This window comes from Rhineura floridana, chromosome 13 (genome assembly GCF_030035675.1).
Source record: "Rhineura floridana isolate rRhiFlo1 chromosome 13, rRhiFlo1.hap2, whole genome shotgun sequence".
NCBI classification, from domain to species: Eukaryota; Metazoa; Chordata; class Lepidosauria; order Squamata; family Rhineuridae; genus Rhineura; species Rhineura floridana.
The window spans coordinates 7,144,221-7,159,681 of record NC_084492.1 but is presented as its reverse complement, the minus strand read 5'-3'; the positions used below and the strand labels follow the sequence as shown (position 1 = coordinate 7,159,681).

General features: G+C 48.1%; 1 protein-coding gene across 2 annotated transcripts in view; it reads right to left on the bottom strand.

Moving 5' to 3' along the window:
- The window catches only part of ADGRG1 (adhesion G protein-coupled receptor G1), a 57,912-nt gene extending 42,822 nt beyond the window's left edge, over window positions 1-15,090 (bottom strand). Inside the window, exon 1 of one of the 2 annotated variants that reach the window (XM_061594037.1) lies at window positions 14,789-15,090. The gene's annotated coding sequence lies outside the window, so the exon portion shown is untranslated. The other variant, XM_061594039.1, reaches the window with a different exon arrangement.
- Between the last annotated feature and the right edge of the window lie 371 nt (window positions 15,091-15,461).

Genomic DNA, 15,461 nt, shown 5'->3' with positions numbered 1-15,461 from the left:
GATGGATTCGGCTTGAAATTTGAACGGATTCAAAATTCTCACCGCTTACATGGATGTTGGTTGCAGCTAGGATCTCCATTGTACAAAGATGGAAAACTGCTCTGGACCTCCACTTACTCTTGCAGTATTAAAATCTATGGAATCTGGCAATCATGGAGAAACTGACTCATGGGAACCGAGGAACCAGAGTGCTTCTGACAGACAGACAGACAGACAGACAGAGAAAGAGAGAGAGAGAGAGAGAGAGAGAGAGAGAGAGGAAGGATGGATGGATGGATGGATGGATGGATGGATGGATGGACGGACGGACACACACACCCCTATTCCTAACCCTCCCTGGGGCTGCTGATTCTCTTGCAATTCACTTCAGAACTCTGATGTTCTGGTGCTCTGATGAACCCAGGTGTTGGTTCAGGGTACCGACAGCAGGCAGCCCCCAGGCACAAAAGGCAGTTTTCGGAGAAAAAAGAACTAGTCCGATAGAGGCATTCAGAGAAACAGTCCTTTTGCACAGAGCCACGACATCTGTTTGGACCATTTCCTTTCCTAGAGTGCTGTCACTGTGGTAAAAATACCTCACCAGCCTTGGCAAGGCAGAAGCAACAGGCAGTAGCTGTTTCGGTGACGTCTATTATACAGCTGACGGCTGGGACGAGGTATGGTGACTCAGGAAGGGGCCTCCAGGTTATCTTCTCCATTTGCTGCAAGGCAGGAAGATCAATCCAGCTGTCCTCTGTTCCAAACCCGGAGGATCAGCCTCCACAGATATGCCACAGCCAGAATGTTTGGGTGACTAAATGCATAAGCAGAGCTCTTGCGACCTATAGCACTAGCGTAGTTGAAGGCGTTTTGGCAAATGCCACTTCTGCTCACCCCTTAGCATTGGGTCATGACAAACCTGCCCATCAGATGTCCTCTCTAGCCCCACTGTCCTTTGCCTGCAGTTACCCTGCAGAGAGTAATTTGCTATTTTGAAGTTTTGCTTTTTGATATTTGTTTGAGATTGGAGGGGGGGGGTTGGAACAGATTTATATATTTAAAATGTTATGTACTGCCTTTGGGTCGAAGGGCGGAACACAAATTCAGTGAATGAAGCAATATCTCTGTTGTGGGTCATTGAAGAATGAATACTTTAATGTTGCTCTGCCCAGCCTGGTGCCTGCCAAATGTTTTGGACTACAATTCCCATCAGCTCCTGCCCAACTCCATTTTCTTCCTTACCCACCAGGAAACTCCCTCGATAAAAGAAACCCTCGGTTAAGAAACCTCCCCAACATCCACACTCACTTTGCAGACGGTTAACTCTCCTCACTCGCTAGATAACAATTGCTTACTGACAAAATGCACATTTGGGAAGAATGAAGGCTGAATCGATACATCAAACTACTTTTTTATATCATGAAAAATCCAGACCTCCAACTTCAAATGGAGATTCAGTGTTGTCAGATAAGAGTGAAACCTCCCAACATACTTTTGGCTCTCCATCATCTTCTGTTTCAGTCACAGGTTGGTCAGAAAAGCACACAGAATGTTTGGAATTCAGCAAGAATGCTCGGCCTGGTCTTCCTAACTCTCCAGCAGTTTGTCAGCTGTAAACAGGGGTGTAGTCGTCCGGGAGCTCGAGTAGTCTTAGACCCTTTCCTTTTTTAGGACCAGGGTCCCAGCAGGGTCCCTATATCTCCAGCATCCTACGAGCCAATCAGCATTAAAGGGGAGTGTATTAGCCACTGAGAAGAGTCTTCTAATATGTTTATTTTTTCCTGCTGATTGGAGCTGATCAGAGTGAAAGGAGTTGCGTCAGCCACTGAGAAGACTCTTCTCATTAGCTAACACCCTTCTCTTTCCTGCTTATTGGCTCCTATTGCTTACTGGCTCCTATTGGCTGTCTGTTGTTGTGGGAAAAGGCATTCACAAGGATCTCATTCTCAACCCTGCAGCAAAAAAGGGGAAGGGGGCATGGCTGTGACTAACATGGGGGGACCCTGCACTTCTGAACTTGCCACTACGCTACTGGTTGTAATCAAAAGCTATGGGTCACAGGAGGACTCCACAGCAGACCTTGCAATCTATACCATACACGCCATCTTCGGTGGAAAATTCTGCTTCAGAAATTTTGCAAAGGAAAGGGAGAAAAACCTCTACCTTTCGCCATTCACTGATTTTCACTCTGTTACTCCTTCATTCCTTCAGGATAACCGAATTCACATCCACTGCAGTGCACGGTGTTTAATGAAAGATTTGGAACTGCCAAAACTTTTGAAAAGACACCTGCACACAATTTGCACCAAGGAGTGGCCACAAGTGTCTGGCCCCCAAAGCGAGCAGGCCAGAGGGAAACCTCCCTGTCAAAAGTTGCTGATCTCGCAGGGTTACAGCGGTCAAAAGATCTTGCCACATGGCAGCTGTTCTCGGGGACAGCTGGGAAGTGGGGCAACTGCATCTCAAGGCTGTCCAGAAAAGCCGGTCCCTGTGACGAAACCCGCCCAGCCAGGATTCAGTCACCTTCCGGTTGTCTGGCTTAGTCAAGAGGGCAAGAGATAAACCAGGGAAGGGGAACCTTTCTCAGCCTGAGGGCCGCATTCTGAGGGCCACATGCCAGCAGTAAGTGGGGCCAGAGGCGAAAAGCAGGCATAGCAATGAATGTAATTTTCCCCAGCAGGCTACTTTCTACACACACTCACTCGCCTCTCTCTCTCTCTCTCTCTCTCCCTCTCTCTCTCTCTCTCCTCTATCCAGCCAAGCAAAACCCCTCAGGATGGGAACCAGGGCCAGTGAGGGGTCGGCCTGGGGAGAGCTTTGAGGGCCAGATAGTGAGAGACCTAGAGGGCCGCATTCAGCCCCTGGCCTCCAGTGCGATAAACAGAGCATGGAAACCGAACTAAAGGCCCAAGCTAGGCAATAGGTTAACTCTGCGCCAGTGCCCTTCTGTTTCACATATGTTGGCAGCACAATTTGTACTGGGGGTCTAGCCTAGAGGTAGAGGGGCTTTATCCTCCCTCCCCACCACTATGGTCCCAATTTGGACTGGGGGGGCAATTTGCATAGAGGTAAAAACCTACTCCTCACTTCAATGGGATTTTTTTTCTTATGCAAATTGCTGGGGTGGGGTAGGGAGTGCGAATCAGGACCACGGCAGGGCATATAGGGCTAAAGCACCCTAACACACACACCCATGCTAGGGTTCTGATCTGAATTGAGCAACTTGTGTAAAAAGAAAAAGCTTTAACTTGGATTTCTGCATTGAGCAGGGGGCTGGACTCTATGGCCTTACAGACCCCTTCCAACTTCACTATTCTATGAGTCTACAAGTCCATGAGACCATGATGCAGAGGTAACAGCACCTGTGGCTCGCAGCAGCACAACAAGCCTGCCTGGCAATCCCTTTTGGCAAGGCATCCCCTCTTGTCCCACCAAAGAAGTCTCTCTGGGACCTCAGCACCGGTGAACCGAAGAGGCCCCTTGCGATTCCCAGTGCTCACACACACACACACGGCTGTTTACAGCCTGGTTGCTTTTGGGCCTCCCCTTCCTCACCCTTCCAATTGCTCGTTTACAAGCTGGATCGCAACCAAATATTTAACATTTTGCAGTCACAGCCTGTTCTGTGCAAGAGTTATATGGCCTGTCTGTGCAAGTGCTAGGGGAAAGAAGAAGAAATGGGGGAGGTTTTTTTGGGGGGGGGACGGAGAGAGACCTAAGGTGATCACCTGAACACTGCTTTGTAATGGCACGGAAAAAGCTGGCAACTTTAAGTCTGCAATCCTATCCACGCTTGCTTGGCAGTAAATCCCAATGAATTCAAAGGAACTTGCTTCCAAGTAATTGGAGACTGATTATAGGAGGGCCTTGGGCATAGCAAAGCCTGTTCTCTACCCTTGAGCTATATGACTGAGTCCACAGCTAGCTTAAACAAGAAGAAGAACCAACTATTTCCGCTGAATCAAGCTGGCCCTTCAGGGCTAGCAAAGGAGACAGACATTCAAATTCTGAGGGAGAAAAGCCCACACTCTGCTTTTAGCAGAAGTATTTATTCCTTTTTCTTAAAAAGAGAGGAACTCAAGCGGCAGACTTGTAGCCTTCCCTCCCTCTAAACCAGACTTGACTGCGGCCAACGAGTTGCTGCTGAAACCGCAACTCACACCCAGGGCTGGGCAGTCTTCTTCAGCCGAAGGGCCGCATCCCCTGTAGGCATCCTTCTGGGGGCCACATGCCAGTGATGGGTGGGACCTGAGGCAAAAGTGGGTGGAGCAACGGATGCACCTCCTACCACTGATTGAACAGGACGCTAAAGACAGAGCTCTTTAAGCACAAATATGCTCACCTCTTTTCATCCTCCATCGAGGCAAGTGACGGGCTTGGTAGGAGTTGAAGGCCGCATTCCAGCCAGGCAAAAACTCTCAAGGAGAGTGCAAAAAAGGCCACTGAGGAGTGTAGTCTGGGGAGGGGGCGTGGCCTCAGGAGAGTCCCAAGGGCCAGATGGAGAGACCTTGAGGGCCACATTCAGCCCCCAAGCTTGAGGTTCCCTTCCCCTGTGTTAAACGGATATGAGATTGCTGCTTTCTCTCAAGTCAGTTAAAATTGTATTAGATCCAGTGGGGAGTTTTTTGGCATTTTGGTTACAGGCAACATTAAGAAGAAAATTAATTCTTAAAACAAAAATCTTTAAAAAAACAAAACACCTCCCACCATCCCCAGCTGGCACGGCCAATAGTTGGGGATGATTAAAGTTTTATCATTATCATAATCATATTACATTTATATCCCTGCTTCCCTCCAAGGAGCTCAAGATGGCATACATGGTTCTTCCCCCTCCCCATTTCATCCCCACAACAACCCTGCGAGGTAGGTGAGGCTGAGAGAGACCGTGACTAGTCCATGCTCACCCAGTGAGCTTCATGGGTGACTAGGGATTGGAACCCTGCTCTCCCGGGTCCCAGTACAACACTCCAACCGCTACACCACACTGTTTCTCAAGGCGCAGTTCTCCAAGTTGCAGTTGAGCAACATTCCTCCCGCCCCCCAGCTCTAAGCCAAGCTGCCCATGTCACCACATGGCAGCTGGAAGGCAATGCAGGCAGCTCTTTGTGTGCAGCTCTTGGACTCCCTTCAAGTTGCCCTTTTGGAAGACCTTCAAAGGAGGAAGCAGCAGGGAAGTGCTCAAGGGCCCTCAAGCAGGGTGCCCTCTTGGGAGAGCAGATGCAAATGAGTAGGGGGCAGGAAAGGGAATCCCAGCAGGAACTGCTTCTCTCACTTGAGCAAGGGCACCCTGACGAAAATGCCCTCTTCTGACTAACGGTGAAAGAACGGAAGCCCCTGTGCTTTGGCACCTGGCCAGCCTAGCGCTGCCTCTCTCTTGCAAGCCCCTCTGCCTCTCGGCTGCGAGGGAGAAAGCACGAAACGGCAGAAGCAACAGACAGAAGGACGCCACTGTCTCTTGCTGCAGGGAGACAGGTGCCCACTGGGGCGATCCTCAGCCAAGCGCTGTCCATTTTCCTGCCAGGCACAAAGAGACAACAGAGATGCAGGCACAGCAATAGCAAGAGGCCGGTCCGTTCCATGGAGGATAAGGCTATCGGTGGCTACTAGCCACAACTGCTAGGCTTTTCCTTCACTCTCGGAGGCACTTTGCTTCTGAATGCCAGTTGCTGGGAAACAGAAGTGGGGAGAGTTGCTGTTGCTCTCAGATCCTGCTTGTGGGCTTCCCACAGGCATCCGGCTGGCCACTGTGAGAACACGAGGCTGGACTAGAGGGCCATTGGCCTGATCCAGCAGGCTCTTCTGATGTTCACTGGCTGGGGAAACAGAGCACTTTGCAAAGCTGCTTCCAATTGCTTGCAGCTGTTTTTTTATTTGCCACAGACAACTGTCTTCAGCCCATGGGAACAGTAAGTCTAAAGGCTTTTAAGTGGAGCCACACAATGCATTAGTTACTAATAAGTGCTAATTCTAGCTAAGGCTGGGTATACACCATCCATGTAAAGCACATTATTTCTGCCAAAGAATCCGGTGAACTGTAGTTTATTAAAGGTGCAGGGAATTGTAGTTCTGTTCCCAGCATACTTTGGAGAAACTAGTGCACTTAAATGTATGGTGTGTACACAGCCTAAAATTATTCCTATATTCCCATTCCTAACAGCCGAGGCAATACCTATAGCAGCCTTCCTCAAGCTGGTACTGGCATTCTTCAAGTACATGAAAAGTTGTCACATAGAGGAGGTCCGGGATCTCTTCTCAATCGTCCCAGAGTGCAGGACATGGAATAATGGGCTCAAGTTGCAGGAAGCCAGATTTCGAGTGGACATCAGGAAAAACTTCCTAACTGTTAGAGCCATACGACAAGGGAACCAATTACCTAGAGAGGTAGTGGGCTCTTCAACAATGGAGGCCTTCAAGAGGCAGCTGGACAGTCATCTGTCAGGAATGCTTTGATTTGGATTCCTGCATTCAGCAGGGGGTTGGATTTGATGGCCTTATAGGCCCCTTCCAACCCCACTATTCTATGATTCTATGGTACCTTCCAAATGTTTTGAACTACAACTCCCATCAGGATGATCAAGCCCTAACCTAGTGTTTGCCAAACGCCTTTCTGAATTACAATTGGAGACAGGCTTCAACACCTAAGAAGGTGCAGGGAATGCTTATCAGATTTGCAGATGATACCAAATTGGGAGTGATAGCTAATACCTTGGAAGACAGAAACAAAATTCAAAGGGATCTTGATAGGCTGGATCATTGGGCTGAAAACAACAGAATGAAATTTAACAGGGATAAGTGCAAAGTTCTACACCAAGGAAAAAGAAACCAAATGCTTAGTTACAGGATGGGGGTTGCTTGGCTCAGCAATACTACTTGCGAGAAGGATCTTGGGATTGTAGTTGATCACAAGCTGAATATGAACCAACAGTGTGATGTGGCTGCAAAAAAGGCAAATGCTATTTTAGGCTGCATTAACAGAAGTATAGGTTCTAAATCACATGAAGTATTGGTTCCCCCCTATTCGGCAACTCTTCTGCAATCTTGACTTCTGGACACCGCAATTTAAGAAGGATGCAGACAAACTGGAACAGATTCAGAGGAGGGCAACAAGGATTATTTATTTACTTAATTATTACATTTATATAAATAAATTATCAGGGGACTGGAAACAAAGCCCTATGAGAATAGACTGAAAGAACTGGGCATGTTTAGCCTTGAGAAGAGAAGACTGAAGGGAGATATGATAGCACTGTTCAAATACTTGAAAGGTTGTCACACAGAGGAGGACCAGGATCTCTTCTCAATTGTCCCAGAGTGCAGGACACGGAAGAATGGGCTCAAGTTGCAGGAAGCCAGATTTCGGCTGAACATCAGAAAAAACTTCCTAACTGTTAGAGCCATACGACAATGGAACCAATTCCCTAAGTAAGTGATGGGCTCTCTGACACTGAAGGCCTTCAAGAGGCAACTAGACAGCCACCTGTTGGGTATGCTTTAAATTGGAGAGCAGGGTGTTGGACTCGATGTCCTTATTGGCCCCTTCCAACTCTATGATTCTTTAAGGTTTAACTTTGTTACCTGCCTTCAGAGGACCCAAAGACCCATGTTTATCTGTGAGTCTAAAGAAGCCACTGATTTGGTTTGGGAGGAAGGTAGGTCCAGAACAGTCAGAGATCCAAGAAGCACCCTCCTAGAACTAATCCTGCTGTCTCCTTGTTTATCCAAGTCATACTTGACACCTAGCTGAGGTTGCACGGAAGAAGGGAATGTCAGAGCAGTAAATCATACAGGGGTGCAGTTGGCAGCCTCTTCTGTGGGTGGGCAATTTGGGATAATATGAAGCATTTAATGAAATGTATTTCTCACAATGCACCAGTAGATCTCTCCCAAAATGCCACTGGGAAATTATTACCCTAATCCTTTAATATTTTGGCAACCTTTCCCTATGTTGCCTTGCCAATGAATCATCTGAAGTGAATCAACTCCTTGTTTGGGGCTGACACATCGCCTCTCTGCTCAGCTCTGCTAGGAAACAAAGTGACACTTTCTGTTAGCAACATCACGGAAAAGCATCACAGAGATGCTGTGTCACCTTCCTGAACATGTCACTCCTTAAAAGCATTTAGGACCCAGAGAGAGATGAACCACGTTCAAGCATCTGCTAATAGCAGCAAGTTGGACCTCAGCCTCTTGAGGAAATATTTTGCTAACAAACCATCTGAGAGCAGCAAAATGAACAAAAGCAAAGCAGGCTCTCACCAGGAAACAGAGGCAATTATTACAGAGGATTGAAACTCCAGGGAGGGACACAAAAATTGATTTCAAACCTCAACTAGGGTGCCCAACCGCAATGTCCTATTTCTGGGAAACAGCCAGACCATACTTTTTGTTCCAACTAAAAGTGGTAAGATGTACAGAAGTAGTAGATGGAATACCTTCCATTCCCCACTCTCTGTTAAACACTACAGGGCATGCTTGTGTGGGAGATTCTCCTGAGCCAAGTTCAGTGCTTAACTTGCTTAACTTGCCAAACCGGAACTTCATAAGACACTCCTGTGGAACTGAACATAATGCTGTGTGAGAGAGCAAGGCTGACATCGCGCCTTGAGTCGCAGGGACACTGCAGTTGGTACCCTTACAGTCAATTTCTGCTGTTCAGACAAGGTAAAGCTCAGCAATTAAAGCCCACTGGTCACATGATAAGAAGGGAACACTGCAATGTGTGAACTCCAGTCTGTCTCTCTTCCCCATCACTTGCCTGACAAGGAAGCAGACTGGGGCTGTGGGACACCCTGGTCGCTTCACAAGGAGCGAGAATGATTTTTCTGGCTGGATTTTGAAGTGAAAATACCACCCTTCCCCACTGCTGATCAGATCTTTCAGGGCTGCCCACAGCAAAGTGCTGTGCCAACCATTGTGTTTGCCTGAGCCTACAGCAAAGCGTTTCCGTTGGCTGCACCTGGAGTGGTGACCGGTTGATCTACCAATCAGTTGCGAAATCTGCCTGAAGCTGAATTTTTTTTAAAAAAATGCTCTCGAGCTGATCCAACCACAGAGAGCCCGTGTGGTGTAGTGGTTAAGGTATTGGACTATGACCTGGGAGGCCAGGGTTCGAATCCCCACACAGCCATGAAGCTCACTGGGTGACCTTGGGCCAGTCACTGCCTCTCAGCCTCAGAGGAAGCCGATGGTAAACCACCTCTGAATACCGCTTACCATGAAAACCCTATTCATAGGGTCGCCATAAGTCGGAATTGACTTGAAGGCAGTCCATTTCCATTTTGATCCAACCCGGGCTTTAGAATAAAAAGAGCCGGAGTTTGTCTAGCGTTGTGTGTCCCCACTTTCACAAAACAGAGGTGGAGACACACTGGAACCAGCACAACAATTAAGTGTGTCTCTACCCTGGGACAAGGCAGCCGGTGCAAAAAGTCTCTCTTCTCTTCCACTCCTGTCCACCTCTTCTTCCTCCACTGTGTTTTAAGAGGCACATCTTTGAAACATACCTCAAGGGGCCAGAATGAGTTCATGAGCTGCCAGTTGTCAACATCTCAACTAGGGCACATCATAAGGGATTATCTGCACTCATGCAATGGTGCCCTTGAGGTCTTCTCCTGGCACCCATGAAATGCCCACGCACACATTCTCTCTTATCCTTTTTCTCCCTTGAGAATTACATAAAGCAGAAGTTAGAAGAGGGATGCTCTTTCTCACTTCCTCTTTCAGCTCTATGCGCTTTTCAGAGCTCAGATGAATTCTACTCATCCCTTTGAAAAGCAAAGTATGTGCACACAAACTTTCTCTCTGTCTCTCGGGGGAGGGGGGACTGATCTGAGGATGGAGACTTGGGCAGAGGGGTGGCACCCACATTCAAAAATCCAAATGTGCTCATGAGCCAAAAAAGGTAGGTGACCCCAGGCTTAATAGTACATCGAAACCAGGGGTCATGGTTTGTACTGCCCTAACAAGCCAGGATTCATATTGTTGTTATATGCCTTCAAGTCAATTATGACTAATGGCAACCCTATGAATCAGCGACCTCCAAGAGCATCTGTTATAAACCACCTTGTTCAGATCTTGTAAGTTCAGGTCTGTGGCTTCCTTTATAGAATCAATCCATTTCTTGTTTGGTCTTCCTCTTTTTCTACTCACTTCTGTTTTTCCCAGCGCTATTGTCTTTTCTAGTGAATCATGAGCCAACAACAAACCCATGGTTTCAGGCTGGCTAGCGACTGTAGTTTGTTAGGTTGATACAAATCAAGATCCTTGATTCAGACGTAACCCTAAACTATACCCTGCCTGGTTTGTTTATATGTTTGTGCCAGGGGAAAAGCGAAGCAGGAATGGTCACCAGCATGCTGCTCATGCACAGCATGGTTTATTCAACCAAGAGTCTTTGCTCACATGTGCATGCAGCCAATGGGTAGATAACAGATTTACAGTGGTTTTCCCTGCATCCCTAAGGGAACTAGGCTTTTGATGAGCTTTAATATATCCGTCCTATGCTTTGTCTTGCCACTAAATCATCTTGCAAATAAATTTAGCCCTAACTAGGGACGGGTGAATCTGTACATTTCTGTTTCTCATTTTCCCAGTCTTAAATCCAGTTCTCTGCATTTCCACATCCGTTTGCCATTTTTACGTTCTCATGAAAAGTCAACAGAGTTTTAGTGTGAACCTTCTAATGTACACATTTTGTGTGCATAATTACATGTTTTTGCAACGCATATCTTCCCTAATATTTCTATTTTTTCTAATATAATGCATTTTTGTATGTTATTTTCACAAATATATGCACTTTATGCACACTTTATGTTAATGTATGCATATTTGTACAGATTACTTGGCTAGAGAGCTGCATTGCTAAACTCAGAGAAGTGTGAATTTCCACAGATGGATGGGTTTCGATTCTCATACTGTTTTGGAAAGGGCAAAACAGGTAGATTTGCCCTTAAATGCTGAATCAACGCTCTCTCCAAACCCTAGCCCTAACACACCTAACTACCTACAGATTTCAGGCTTCCATTTCTCACTTCTGAATTCCACTGGTATCTTCTCCTCTGCCATATCTGATCAAATGGGGGCCCTGTTCAGCAGCAAGTGCTGAAATTTAGAAGGGATGCTTGAGGTCAGGAAAGCAGGTGTTGGAACAGGGCACAGGCCCTTCATATGACACCGATGGCATCTGAAACAGATGGCAGAGTTAACATCATGCCACCTGCCTAGGAAACAGGGAAGGCATGCCTCACAGGAGAAAAAAGAGGAGGAAAACTCCACTTCTCCTCCAGGGACCTGTTTAAGCTGCAATTCTCATCAAGTACATAACTTACTGAAGCATCCTTCCTCAAACTGGTGCCTTCTAGATGTTTGGCAGTACAACTCCTGTCAGTCCCAGCCAGCATGGCTTGGTGCCATCTAGAGGGCATAAGGTCAGGGAATGCAGTGACTCCTCAGGTCACCCGTCTCACCAGGAACAGAGCAACATCAAACAGTCAGAACTCCCACCGGGGGATCTCTTTGCAGGGAGAGGGACGCTGGCCCCTATTCCACATGAGTTATAGTTCTCAGCAGTGGCGGGTGCTGGTTCTATGTTGGTGAGGCAGTAGAATCTGCTCCAGGTTTTAATCTGAACTTTCAGGCTCGGACTAAAACCCGGAGCAGATTTCACAGCCCCAATGACATGGAGCCACCAGCTGCACTGGTTCTCAGTGATCTATGTCAGGGCTGTACCACTTCAAGATGCATCTGGGGGCTCAGAAGACTGCTTTTGCTTTCATGCACTTATATTCCCACCTTTCTTCCGCAATAGTAGCAGATGTACACAGGGTTCCCAAGCTGCCAGCTTGTCCGGCATCTAGTCACTGACCAGACCCAGACATGCTCAGCTTTAGTAAGGTGGTGGCCTTATGTGACAAGTGCAGACCACAGCTGGGACTGAATGCTTCTCCTCGCCCTCGCCCTCACAAAACCCTCCCTGAACAATGGGTCTACTCTGAGTAGAACTTAGTTGAATATGACCCAGAGTTTCATGTAACACGAAGTAAGTGAAAATTTCTCTAGGAGTGAGCTTTCTGAAGAATGCTCTGAGAATATGCCACCCTGTCCTTTAGGAGCTCAAGGTGGTATACATGGTTCTCTTCCTCCCTATTTTATCCTCATAACAACCCTGCGAGATAGGTTAGGCTGAGTGACTAAAACAGGCCCAAGATCACCCAGTGAGCTTCATGGCTTTGTGGGGATTTGAACCCTGGTCTCCCAGGTCCTAGTCCGACACTCTAACCACTACACCACACTGGCTCTCAACAATGTCACAACTGGGGTCCAAATCACACATCCAATACAGGCTCACATCACAGGGAATGCCAAATTAGCTCAAATATCAAGTGGCAGGTACTCATGTGTGGGAACATGATTTGCCCAATATACTGTATGGAAGACCTTTTAAGGGCACACAAGAGGAAACGACAGGAGGACCCAAACAGGTTATAGTGAATCCCAGAAAAGGGTGCTGCTGGTGTGTGTGTGTGTGTGTGTGTTAAAGCGCAGCAGCAGTGGGCAGAACAATGGAACATCATTACTTTCAATTATGGAGCACATCCCCCCCCCAAAAAAGATTCATAGGGTTGCCATAAGTCGTAATCAACTTGAAGGCATGTAACAACAAAACCAGGCAAAAAACAGGAGAAGCAACTGGGTGGGTACAGGCAGGGGGTTCAGCTCCCACTCTGCCCACCCATGCTGTGCTTTAAGAGCTCCCACCCACCACCCTCTTTATAAGGAATTGGAAGTGACCAAATTCTGATTCGGGGGTCTGCTCTTGTCACATTTCAAGTTTGGCCCTTAAAATACTCTACGCTCGTGTGTGTGTGTGTGTGTGTGTGTGTTGATGATGATGAAAGCTGAAAAGCACAAACATTTTTTGTAAATGTCTGAAAACCCATAGATACTCAGGTGAATGCAGACCATGGTGTAAATATTGTGAGTCTAAAGCCTGAGTATGTCCGAACATCAGGGAAACAGATCTCTATTTTCAGACATCGGGAAAAAAAAAATCATCCAAGATTAGCTATTATTTTCTGCCAGCAGTCAGAAGACAAAAATGTCAACATTCACCACAATCTGGCCATTGATCATAACTTATATTTAACACTACAGATATTACCTGCTGGACAGACAGCCAGGAAGGAATGCTGTTCATTTGGGAGGCATATTGCAAAGAGAAGCAATTGGTTGCCCAGAGGCCTCAGTGTGGCTTCAGGGTCTCCCTGCCTGCCCGCCCATCCCATTCCATCCAACCAATGCCCTCCCTTTATCACGCACATCATCAGTCACTTTTCCCTAGTGCTAAAGAGATACAGGCAAAGAGCTCTTTAGTGCATTTCCCGGCAGTCTGCGTGAACAATAACTGGTGCTTTGGCACAGCACGCCCTGATGTGGCTCAGCTGCACAATGCGTGCTTATGAGTCCAGTGAGGATTCTAATCCACGCTTGGATTAAGAGTAGAAAATTAGAGGGGGGGGCGCATTATTTTTGCATTAATTAATTAATTTTTGATGAGAACAAGTGTGCACATGTGGGCGTGGGGGTGAGTGGGACTCCTCATTGTTTCAAAACGCCATGACTGAGTAGTTTCACGGCAAACAAAGAGTAGTGTATTTTTACTTATCTAGTTGGATTTCCAACTTTGAAAGCTAAGTTATTACTCTTTGTTTGAATCTCATTTTTTTAAATTAAAGACATCCACATTGGCTTACAAAGGATTAACCCAGTACAAAGCGGAAATATTGCTAATTGTTTAAAGAAAAGAAAGCCGGCAGCATAGGCACTGAAATATAAAACAGATGATACACTTCAAAATAAAATTGGACCATGGGGCCACTGACAACCTCAGGCAAAGGTAGGGATGAGTTCCTGTCCTGACCAAGGAGATCAGTCCTTCCCCAATGTAACTATGGAAACCATATTTGCATCATTTGCCTGACAGATATTTAGTGATAATGGCATGATGGAAGAGATATACAGCAGGATCCTATGCATTTTCACTCTGAAGCAATTTCCCAACATGTTCAATGCAGCTTCCTCCAAGATGAAGGCATCCCTAGACCTGCAGCTTTTAAATCAGGCACACATCTTGGACACCCCAGCTGAAATCAAATAGGACTTCAAAGCACTGTTTTGGCTGGATCCTGCCCTTGACGTTCTAAGATGTCAGAGCCTAACTGGAACAAAGCTAGAAATTCAATTAATATATATATATATATATCAGAGACTCTCCTGGCAATGGGGAGGCTGCAATCCTATGTGCACTTACTTGGGAGTAAAACCTAGTGAACTCAATGGGACCTTCCTAAACAAAACAAAGGATCGGGCTGTTAAAGTGTACTGGAACCAAAACTGTGCAGACTCTGCTGGCACCTCAAACATTTACACAATTTATTGCGGCAACAGGCTCATGGGAAGAATTTAACCCTTCCCACCACCACCCCTTTGCATTTGGGATTGGGAGGCTCCCCCCCCGTTGCAAGTCACAGCTGCCCCCCTCCCAAATCTCCCTCCCGAATGCTGCTCAGTTTCCCCCGAGGCTGCTGCTTACCTTAAAATGGGGCGCGCGGGAAGGGGGAGAGAGCTGAGATTAAGCACATCCACGCAATTCACGCCCCCGTAAGCGCCCAAACTGGCGCGATCCTACGGATGGCAGGGATCGCGCGCAAAACCCCGCCAGGCTGCCTGGCAAAAGGGAGCGCGCGCGCGCCCCCCGCGAGGGACGGAGCCCAGCGCCTTCCCAAAGGATCCCCCGCGCTCTAGGGCTCACCTGCCGACGACGCAGCCAGGCGCGGAGGAAGGCGAAGGCGCCGCCGGTGCCCGAGCTGGAATCCCGACTCGGGCGTGGGGAGGCCACTCCGGGAGGCAAGCCCGGACGCGCCTGCCTGCGGGTTCCTTCGGAGCGCGACGGCGGCCCTGTTGCTCCAGCCCGGGCTGCCTTTCCTCTTAACGCGCTTATCTCGCGTTTCGCGGCGAAGGCGACGGGAACAAGTGTCGCTGCCCGCCTGCGAAAGGATGGCGGCGGGGGCGAGGAGCCGTGAGAAAGCCGGGAAGGCGGCGCCCGGGCGGGTTGGTGGGCGGGCGAGGGTTTTCCCCTCCCGGCTGGGCTCCGAGGGCGTGGGCTCCGCACGTGTGTGCCCGTCACCAGAGGGGCTTTTTCGCCAACTTGCCGCGGCTAGGCTCGAGCTGGGGAAGAACGCTTGAATGCCCCCCGCTGAGCATGTACAGAATGCCGAGGTGCCGTCAGCGGCAGAAGTCCGGGGCTCCGCTATGCGGATCCGGCGGGAAGGTCCCCAATGGCGTGGTGGCCGCATTTTGAAGTGAAGGAGGGGGCGTTGCCATCTCCTCTCCCCTAAGACCCAGTAGCCTAGCGACAAATTCAGAAGTGCAGGGTCCCTTCATAATAGTCACAGCCACACACAGCCTTTTTGCTCCTGGGTTGA